The sequence below is a fragment of the Eptesicus fuscus genome, chromosome 8 (genome assembly GCF_027574615.1).
Source record: "Eptesicus fuscus isolate TK198812 chromosome 8, DD_ASM_mEF_20220401, whole genome shotgun sequence".
Taxonomy (NCBI): domain Eukaryota; kingdom Metazoa; phylum Chordata; class Mammalia; order Chiroptera; family Vespertilionidae; genus Eptesicus; species Eptesicus fuscus.
This window is the reverse complement of record NC_072480.1, coordinates 37,596,265-37,607,977: the sequence shown is the minus strand read 5'-3', so window position 1 is coordinate 37,607,977 and position 11,713 is coordinate 37,596,265.

Genomic DNA, 11,713 nt, shown 5'->3' with positions numbered 1-11,713 from the left:
TCACCCAATGGGAAGGTATGGCACAATGTAAAAAGGAGTGAAGAGAATAAGAATATAATAGCTTCATTCCTGTATGATCACTTTTGACTGTTTTGCTTCTCTAATTCACAGATCCTCTTGAGGCTGCTGTTCTATACAACTCTTAATAAAAGCTGTACTTTCTGTAGCAATTGGAACTTCCCCTCCTCCTTTCATATTTGGAGTGGCAATATCTCTGCTATTACTAGTCCTAAAGTACTGAAATATCTTTTGTGTACCCAGCTGGTATGGCTCAGTTGTTTGAGTGCATCAAGAGGTCGCCAGTTTAATTTTCAGTCATAGCACATGCCCAGGTTGTGGGTTCAATCTCAAGTAGGGGGTATGCAGGAGGCAGCCAATTGATGTTTCTCTCATTGATTTTTCTTTCTCTCCCTATCCCTTTATCTCTCTCTAAAAATTTAATTAAAGCATATTTAAAAAAATAAATATATTAAAATATATTTTGTATTTCTTTTATCATTCTCAAAAATTTGAATAATTCCTTTATTATATTAACACTATAATTTTTACTTGAGTACATAAACTTTTTATTTACCTAATTGATACAGTCATATATATTAACATCTTTATTTCTCCCAATTATCATTTGGGATAGAAAAATATTTATCTTTCTTTTAAAGACAAGTGAATTGTGGTGCTATATGGTGGAATTGAGATTCAAATCAGTAAATCTGGAACTAAAAAAGATTTAACTTATAACCTTATGTATACAATATATACATGCAACACCAAGACACACACTGAACTATTATATTATGTCAAGATTAAATAAGTATTTTAATAAATTTTTGCTGTAAAAATAGCATAGGAATAGATCATTTGCACTGGTTATTCTAATCCTTTTAATAATATACTTGGTGAATACTTTTAAATGAGGACATGAATTCATATAGGTGACCACACTTGGTCAAGGGAACATAACTGGTTAAGGTTTTCTAGGAAAGTTTATAATAAACTGACATGAAGCATGATAAAGGAAATTATTACATTGCTCCTTTGTTAACCACAACATATATTAGTGAAAAGAAGTTGAGCGTTGCAAGAAGGAAAGGGTAGGGTGTCTCGCCAGAAACACACAGGGCTATGGGACTCAGCTATCAAATGTCTCCAATGCTGCAGGGTTCTTACTCTTAACATAGGAAACACCATACTCCTCATTGCAGTTTTTTTTGGCAGAAAATCTTTTTCAAGAGGCTGGATCCCTCTGGACTTCTAAATAATTAAAATTTATGAATAATGAAAAAATGCATAAATCCACTTAGATACCACACATAACTAAAAGTTGTATTCTATATTGAAGAAAAGCCAAATGTGGCAGAACATAATATGATTTCTCATGATCAGTAATTTCAAGCAAAATCAAACTCACACCTTCAATGCAACATTTCTCAACTTACTTGCTGTGGTTAGTAATCCTGATAAAACCATTGCTTCTTGGGCAGACTTGCCATCACTCTGGGTTGTTGCAAATGACAATATTTCATCTTTTTTTTATGGATGAGTAGTTTTCCAAACAAATAATAAAGAAAATGAAAACTCTTCAATAAATGGTGCTGGAAAAATTGGAAAACCACATGCAAAAGAATGAAACTAAACTGTAGTTTGTCACCATATAAAAAAATTAACTCAAAATGTATCAAAGTTCTAAACATAAAACCAAAAGGAGTAAATTACATAGAAGAAAACATAGGTACTAAACTTATGGATCTTGATCTTAAAGGTTTTATGAATTTAACCTGAAAGATGAGAGAAGTAAAAGCAAAAATAAATGAATGGCAATATATCAAACTAAAAAGCTTCTGCGCAGCTGAAAGTGTCAACAAAACAAACAGGCAATCACCTGAATGGGAAATGTTATTTGCAAACATCTACCATAAAGGGATAATATCCAACATATATATATATATATATCTCATATAACTCAACCAAAAAATCCAAATGAAAAATGGGCAGAGACCCTAAACAGCCCTAAACAGACACTTTCCCAAGAAGACATAAATGGCCAGAAAATATAAGAAAAGATGCTCAACTTCACTAGCAACTACAGAAATGCAAATCAAAATGGCAATGAGATACTACCTTACATATGTTAGAATAGCTATTATCAACAAGACAATTAATATTACCGTAAGTGTTGGAGATGTGGAGAATAAGAAACCCTTATTCACCACTGTTGGGAATGTATACTGATGCAGTCATTATGAAAAACAGTATGGAAGTTTCTCAATTCAAAATATGACCCAGCAACCCCTCTTCTGAATATCTACCCCCAAATTTTGAGAATATTTATTTGTAAAGATATATGTATCCCTATGTTGACTGTAACATTACCCAGAGTGGCCAAAACATGGAAACAACCAAAGCATTCTTTGATGGATGGTTGGATAGAGATCAAATTCTTAATATCAATAGTTCCTGTGATATTAATGAATTATTATTGACCAAATGCATTTTACTTTCCTTATTCTATACCCTACCTCTTGATTATCATAAATCATGTCCAGAGAAAATATATTATGTCTAATTTCCATTAAGTGAGTTTCATGTTTGTATATGCAAGTTTAACATGATTTTTTGACCTGAGGTCCCAAAATTATATTACATTGAAATGTTCAATTACAACACCATAATCACCTAACCTTTAAAAATGTGGTCTTCTAGGATAAAAATAAAATAAAACTGTCAAAAAAAAACACCACAAAAAAATGTCAGGAGGGTTACCGGCAACAAGTAGGCAGAGGAGTGATAAAATGAGGGGGCTTATGCTTCAGCCACAGACCCCAAGCTCCCAGGTACCTGGGCTCCCCAGTGAGTCCCAGAGTGTGTAACCCTGCCACCAATCCCACTGCTTCAGCCATAGGCCCCATGCTGCTCAGCACCTGGGCTTTCTGGTGAGTCTTGGAGTGCACAACCCTCATATCAAGCCCACCACTTCAGCTACAGGCACCACACGACTCGTCCCTGGACTCTTTGGTGAGATCAAAAATGGAGAGACAAAGAAACAACCCCCAGAGGAAGGAAAAGGAGGACTCACTGGAAAAGGAGCTAAATAAAATGGAGGCATGCAATATGTCAGAAAAATAATTCAGAGTAAGAGTCATTCAATTTCTAAACTGAATAGATAAGAAAAGAAACAACTTATGTAAGAATCAAGTGCAAATGAAAAATGATATAGCTATAATAAAAAACAAAATGGAAGGTTTCAACAGTAGACTAGAAGAAGCAGAGGACCAAATTGGCAATTTAGAAGACAGGGCAGTAAAACATATCCAATCTGAAAGCAATTAGAAGAAAAAAATAGAAAGCAGGAGGAGAGCCTAAGGGAGCTTTAGGATGACATGAAATGAAGTAATACCCATATAATAGGGGTTCCAGGAGGACAAGAAGAGAAGCAAGGATTAGAAAACATATTTGAAGAAATAATGTCAGAAAACTTCCCTGATTTGGGGAAGAAAAAGTCACATAAGCAGAGAGTCCCAAACAAGATGAACCCAAAAAGAACCACACCGAGGACATGTAGTAATTACAATGAAACGTTAGTGACAAAGAATCTTAAAGGCTGCAAGAGAGAGACAGAGAGTTACCTACAAGGGATATCCCATTAGATTATCAAATGATTTCTCAAAAGAAACACATCAGGCCAGAAGGGAATAGAATGAAGTATACAAAGCAAGAGACTGAATCAAGGAATATTCTATCCAGCAAAGCTATCATTAAAAATTGATTGAAGGGGAAATCAGAAGCTTCACAGACAAAAAAAGGCTAAAGGAGTTTTTCACTACCAAGCCACCAATGCAAGAAATACTAAAGGGACTGTTGTAAAAAGAAAAAAATAGAAAGGGAAGAAGGAACAGAGAGTCATAAAAAATAAAATGGTTACAAACAAGTACCTAGCCTATATAATAAAAGGGAAATATGCAAATTGACCAAATGGTGGAACAGCCAGTTGGCAGGGGGTGGGGTTAGTGAGTGGGCGGCACCAGGCCAACCAAGGCAGGTGCCAGCAGTCAGAGGGAGGGGACAGCAATCAGGGGGTAAAACAAATAGCAATATTAAAATATTTATTCTATTTAATTCACTTTCAATGTGCACCAGGCCACTAGTTAATAATAACCATAAATATAAATGGATTAAATGCCCAATCAAAAGACATCCAGTTGCTGAATATATAAGAAAACATGAGCCATATATTTGCTGTCTACAAGAGACCCACCTCAGAATGAGGGACACACACAGACTGAAAGTGAAGAAATGGAAAAATATTTTTCAAGGAAATGGAAATGAAAAAAAAGCAGGGGTAGCAAAACTTAAATCTGACAAAATAGACTTCAAAGTGAAGGCCATAAAAAGAGATAAGGAAGACTACTTCATAATACTAAATGGATCAATACAACAACAGGATATAACTCTGGTAAACATATATGTACCCAATGCAGGAGCACCAAAATACATTAAACAACAACAACAACAACAAACTTCTGGAATATATCATGGGAGTGATCGACAGCAATACAATATAACAGAGGACTTTAATACTCCATTGACATCACTAGATAAATTCTCTAGACAAAAAAATCAACAAAAAAACAGCACTCCTAAATGACTCACTAGATCAGATGGACTCAATTGACATCTTCAGGATTTTACCCCATAGCTACAGAATATACATTATTATCAAGTGCACATGGGGCATTTTCAAAGATAGATCACATATTGGGAACAGGCAAAATCTCTTCAAATTAAAGAAGATTGAAACCATATCAACTATCTTCTCAGATCACAATGGCATAATATTAGAAATAAACTACAATAAAAGCAATCACAAAAATCCAAATGCTTGGAGGTTAAATAGCATGTTATTAAACAATGATTGGGTTACCAAAGATATCAAAGAAGAAATAGAAAACATCTTGGAAACAAATGACAATTAAAACACAACAATGCAAAATCTATGGGACACAGTGAAAGCAGTCCTAAGATGGAAGTTCATAACATTACAGGCCTACCTCAAAAAACAAGAAAAACTGGTAATAAATTATCTAACTCTACAACTTAAAGAAATAGAAAAAGAGCAACAAGTAAAGCCCATAGTGAGCAGAAGGAAGGAGATAATAAAGAACAGAGCAGAAATAAATGACATAGAGCAGGCGTCTTCAAACTACGGCCCGCGGGCCACATGCAGGTGTCTTTGCTGTTTTGTTTTTTTACTTCAAAATAAGATATGTGCAGTGTGCATAGGAATTTGTTCATAGTTTTTTTAAACTATAGTCCAGCCATCCAACGGTCTGAGGGACAGTGAACTGGCCCCCTGTTTAAAAAGTTTGAGGACCCCTGACATAGAGACTAAAAAAAGCAAGACAAAAGATCAATGAAACCAAGAGTTGGTACTTTGAAAGGATAAATAAGACTGATGAACCTGTAGCCAGGCTCACCAAGAAACAAAGAGAGAGGACCCAAATAAACAAAATCAGAAATGAAAGAGGGAAAATAACAATAGACCCCACAGAAATACAAAGGATTATAAAAAAAAAAATACTATGAACAACCCTATCCCAACAAAATGGTCAACTTAGAAGAAATGGATATCTTTCTAGAAAAATATGACCTTCCAAAACTCAATCAGGAAGAATAAAAAAAATCTAAGTAGGCTGATAACTATGGAGGAAACTGAAGCTGTCATCAAAAAAAAATTCCAGCAAACAAATGTCCTAGGACAGATGACTTCACAGGGGAGTTTTGCCAAACATTCAAAGAAGAACTAAAACTTTCCCTACTCAGATTTTTCCAAAAAATTCAAGAGGAAGGCACACTTCCAAGCTCTTTCTAAGAAGCCAGCATTACCTTAATCCCAAAACCAGATAAAGAAACTACACAGAAAGAGAATTATAGGCCAATATCCCTGATGAATATAGGTGCTAAAATCCTCAACAAAATTCTAGCAAATCAGATCTAGGATTACATTAAAAAGATCATACACCTTGACCAAGTGGGATTTATTCTGGAGATGAAAGGATGGTACAATATCCATAAATAAGTAAACGTGATACTCCACATAAACAAATTGAGACAAAAATTACATGATCATATTAATTGATGCAGAAAAGGCATTTGACAAAATCCAACACTGTTTCTTGATAAAAAATCTCAGCAATGTGGGAACAGAGGGAGCACATCTCAACATAATAAAAGCCGTATATGAAAAACCTACAGCCAACATCATACTCAATGGGCAAAAACTAAAACCATTTCCCCTAAGAACAGGAAGAAGACAGGGATGCCCACTTTCACCACTCCTGCTCGACATAGTACAGGAAGTGATAGCCATAGTGAACAGACAAGAAAAAGAAATAAAAGGCATCCAGATTAGTAAAGGAGAACTAAAACTGTCATTATTTGCAGATGAAATGATATTGTACATAGAAATCCCTAAAGACTCCATAAAAAAACAAAACAAAAAAAACCTACTAAACTTAATAAATGAATTCTGCAATGTAGCAGGATACAAAATTTACACCCAGAAATCTATGGCTTTTTTATATACCAATAAGGAACTCACAGAAAAAGAAGCTGAAAATAAAATCCCATTTACTATTGCACAAAAAAAAAAAAAAATTAAGACACCTAGTAATAAACTTAACTAAGGAAGTAAAAGACCTGTACTTGGAAATGGAAGAATTATACCATATTCATAGATTGGTAGATTCAACATCATTAAAATATCCATACTACCCAAAGCAATCTATACATTCATTTCAATCCCCATTAAAATACCAATGGCATATTTCACAGACCTAGAACAAACTGTCCAAAAATTCATATGAAATTAAAAAAGACCCTGAATAGCTGCAGCAATCCTGAGCGAGAAGAACAAAGTTGGAGGGATCATAATACCATATATCAAGCTATACTACAAAGCCACTGTTCTCAAAACTGCCTGATACTGGCACAAGAACATATAGACCAATCAAATAGAACAGAGAACCCAGAAATCAACCCAAACCATCATGCTCAATTAATGTTTGACAAAGGAGGCAAAAGCATACAATGGAGTCAAGACAGTCTCTTCAATAAATGGTGCTGGGAAATCTGATCAGATACAAGCAAAAAAATGAAACTAGACCACCAACTTATACCATACACAAGGACTTAAACATCAGACAGGAAACCATAAAAATACTAGAGGAATCATAGGCAGCAAAATATCAGACTTATCTCTTAGCAGTATCTTTACCGATACAGCTCCTAGGGCAATAGGAACTAAGGAGAAAATAAGCAAATGGGACTACATCAAAATAAATAGCTTCTGCACAGCAAAAAAGCCATCAACAAAACAACAAGAAAGCCCACTGCATGGGAGAACATATTTGCAATGCTATTTCAGATAAGGGTTTAATCTCCAAAATATACAGAGAACTCATACAACTTAACAAAAGGAAGATGAACAATCCAATTAAAAATGGGCAAAGGACCGAAATAGACACTTCTCAGAAGTGGACATGAGGAAGGCCAAGAGACATATGAAAACATGCTCAAAATCACTAATCATTCGAGGGATGCAAGTCAAAATGACAATGATGTACCATCTCACACCTGTCAGAATGGCTATCATCAACAAATCAACAAATGCAAGTGCTGGAGAGGATGTAGAGAGAAAGGAACCCTCGTGCACTGCTGGTAGAATGCAGACTGGTGCAGCCACTGTGCAAAAATGTATGAAATTTCCTCAAAAAATTAAAAATGGAACTCCCATTTGACCCAGTAATCCCACTTCTGAAATATATCCCAAGAAATCAGAAGCACCAGTCAGAAATGAAATCTGCATCCTATGTTCATAGCAGCACAATTTAAAATAGCTAAGATTTGGAAACAGCCTAAGTGCCCATCAGCAGATGAGTGGATTAAAAAATAGTGGTACATCTACACAATGGAATACTACACTGCTGTAAAAAAGAAAGAATTCTTACCATTTGCAACAGCATGGATAAACCTGGAGAGCATTATGCTAAGCGAAATAAGCTAGTCAGAGAAAGATAAATATCACATGATCTCACTCATTTTGTGGAATATAATGAACAACATAAACTGATCATAAAATAGATCCAGAGTCAGAGAAGTATTGAACAGACCATCAAACCCCCGAGGGAAGGTAGGGGAGGGTTGGGGGGTAAGAGATTAACCAAAGGACTTATATGCATGCAGATAAGCATAACCAATGGCCACAAACAGTAGAGGGGTGAGGGAGTGGCTGGGGAGAGGTCACTGGGGGGAAAAGCAGACATATGTAATACTTCAAATAATAAAGAATTTAAAAAATAAATAAATTAATTAAACGAGCTTACTTTTTTCCCCAATGGCACAAATAATACCAATTGCCAAAAGCAATAAAATGTGTCATCATTGATGTCATAGCTTCCCATTTTAAAGTTATTACCAAAGTCAGACCACCTTCTATATAACTTTTCAATCTATCAACTTCTTCCTAACTCCTTGACATTACTCTAGTTTAAACTACCATCATCCCTCAGATTACTGTAATTGCTTGTTAACTGGTTTTATTATATATTCTCTGAACCCTCTCTAAAGTGTAGTCATCTATATAATCAATTAATTATTCAAGATAATTGGTTATGCCATCCTGATTTAAATGAATTTTAAAAAGCCAATTTTTTTTAAGATGGAGACCAGACCCTATATATCCTATGCTTTCTCCTTTGCTTATCTAACACCCTATGTCCTCCTTCTCTAGATACTCTGATTTACTTCTCATTGTAAAAAGTACTATACATCCTCCCGTGCTCCACATAGACAACTGTTATTTTGCCGTACATAGACAATTGTTATTTTGAAACTCTCTCACTTAAAATTGGCTTAGAAATTTTCAACCATACCAAATCAGATCAATCATTATCATTGACACCTTTCCTGATCTCCTTGAATTAAAAGTGCATATCTCCACTGATTCACTTATATCATTTTTCATTTTATATTTATTCAAATTATTATTTTATGACTCCTTGACACAATACATTTAAGCTCTATGTAAAGGAGGAGTATGGCTTGTTTGTTTGTAAGGTACTCAGCTTACAGCATAGTCCCATATATTTGTTGGATAAAAATTTAATAATAGATTCATAGTAATGCAAAAGTATCTGTCCTTCTGGGGACATTATTTCACTAATAGGTGTATAATATGAACCTACAGTCCAAATAAACTATTCACATACTAATGTAATATTCATCCATTTTGTCAAAACAGAGTTTTCAATGTCACTGTCATTTTGTTATATCATATATCATCAGTAATATTATTATAATTATTCCTATTCTTCAAAATACAAATTTGGCTTACAATTTCTATTGCAAAAAATATTTAGGAAAATGCTGAACTTCATTAGTTGTGTTCTCACTCATTTGCATTATTTTTAATTAATAAAGGATCTTCATAATTTTTCTGTTACAGAAGATATTCTCCTATTAATAAAGTCAAGTTAATGTTCATTAGCTCATACATATTCATAGGTTTTGTTATATTTCACTTTTTTTAGAAATTATGCTCAAAATGAATAAGCTAAAATGATAAAAGTTGACCTTTGGATAAATAGCTGTTCTAGGATGGTAGGGAAAATGTAAGATGATCCTGGAGCATCTTGTCATGTTAGAAATGAGAAAATGCAATCAATTTATTAAGCTGTACACATAAAATATATACAATACTTATTTGTTAAGAATACCTCAGTATAGCTGGGCTAAAATTAAGAAGTGCTCAAAAAGTGAAGAAAGTGGAACATGTAAAAGGTAGTCAGTTGCCATACTATACAGCAAGCACCCAATGATCAATCATAAATGAATTTGAGCAAATAATAAATAACATAGTATTGGATGATAATGCAAAATTTAACGAACAAGCAGAAGTCCATACTGACATGAATACAAGATTGCATAAATAAGCAAATGAGACAGGTGGGACAAACTTTATAGAAGAATTTCAAGTCATATATACATATATATATATATATATATATATATATATAGTCAATCCTCTTTCCTTGAATGCAATCTCAACTTAGTGATTGGATTCCATATAGCAGAGAAATAGAAAAATAGTAATGTTTTACTAGTACTAGAGAAACTTAGCAAACACCACCTTAACAAAGTGACCAAGGTTAACATCATCAATTACCTTATGTGGATAACATGGAAACAGTGATATGATGTCATGCACTGAACCTCTGTGGTATTATTACTGAAAATCTGTAACCTCTAAGCACAAAAGCACAATAGACAAATCCATAATTAGGAGCATTTTAAAAATCACTGGACCAATTCTCCTCAAAGCTATCAAGGCCATTAGAAACAAGAAAAGAATGGGAGTTTTTTATAGACCAGTTGGATACAAAGACAATTGATGCCTCAATGCAACATGAAGCCCTTGATGTGATTCTAGAACAGATAAGGGACTATAATGTAAAAACCTGGTGAAATCAAAACAAAGATTCAAATGTAGTTAATAGTAATGTAGCAAACATTTTTCTTCATTTTGATCAATGTATTAGGGTTTTATCAAATAATAACTATGGGAAACTGGGTAAAAGTCATATAGGGACTCATTATACAACCTTTACAGCTTTTCTTCAAATATAAAATTATTCCAAATTTTTAAAAAAATTCTTTATTGTTTAAAGTATTACATGAGTCTCCTTTTTCCCCCATTGACTTCTCCCCTGCCACCCCTAACCCCAACACAAGCCCTCACCCCCCTTAAAATCTTCACTTAAAGAATACAAATGAGTTTAGCTCTATAATGATATTAATAATGTTGGCCCAAAATCATTTCAAAAATAATTTGAATTTTTTAAATGTAAATGATAACAGTACTAGCAAGCGTTCCTAAAATGTTTTTGTAGTATTAAAAAGTCCTTGTTTCTTTTCTTGGGTACTATATATCTTCTAGTGTTAAGTTTTCAGCTTAATTAAAATTCTGGCATACAAAATAAAGAAAAAGCACTCTAATAATTAATTATACATATAAATCTGTAAGTATGTCAAGTATTTAGATTTTCTATCAGACAGATATATAGTCACACATATTCAACTGTAAATATTATGCTGACAATTTGTGGCTGCCCAAACAAATCATGAGTTGTTATCTCTGCAATATAAAATGATAGAATTTTTCTCTAACAATGTTTGCATAAAATATTATAGAATTTCTTCTACTTATTTTAGTATATCTTTTAATATCCTACCTTATAATAGAGTAATATGCAAATTGACCATACCTTTGCTACACCCACCAGCCACGCCCACCAGCCATGCCCACCAGCAAACCATTGCAGGGACGCTGGGGTGCGGCAGAGCCCAAGGCCGGGAAAGCCTCGGGCAGAGGCTTTCCCGGCCTTGGGCACCAGCGGGCAGCCTGCAGGGATCGCAGGAAACCACTGGGGGTCGGCTCCTAAGATCCTTAGCAGGGAGGCTGGGGTGCAGCAGAGCCAAGGCCGCCGCCCTGGGCCAAGCCCCAACCCTGAAAGAAGGCAGAAGGCGGTGGCCACAGCCAAGGCCTGGGTCCCCGGTGCCGGCAGAAAACTGGTGCAGGCAGCCAGGTGAATGAAGGTCTATTGCACAAGTCTTCGTGCAAACGGGCTGCTAGTATGGAAATATGACTAAAATTGAAATT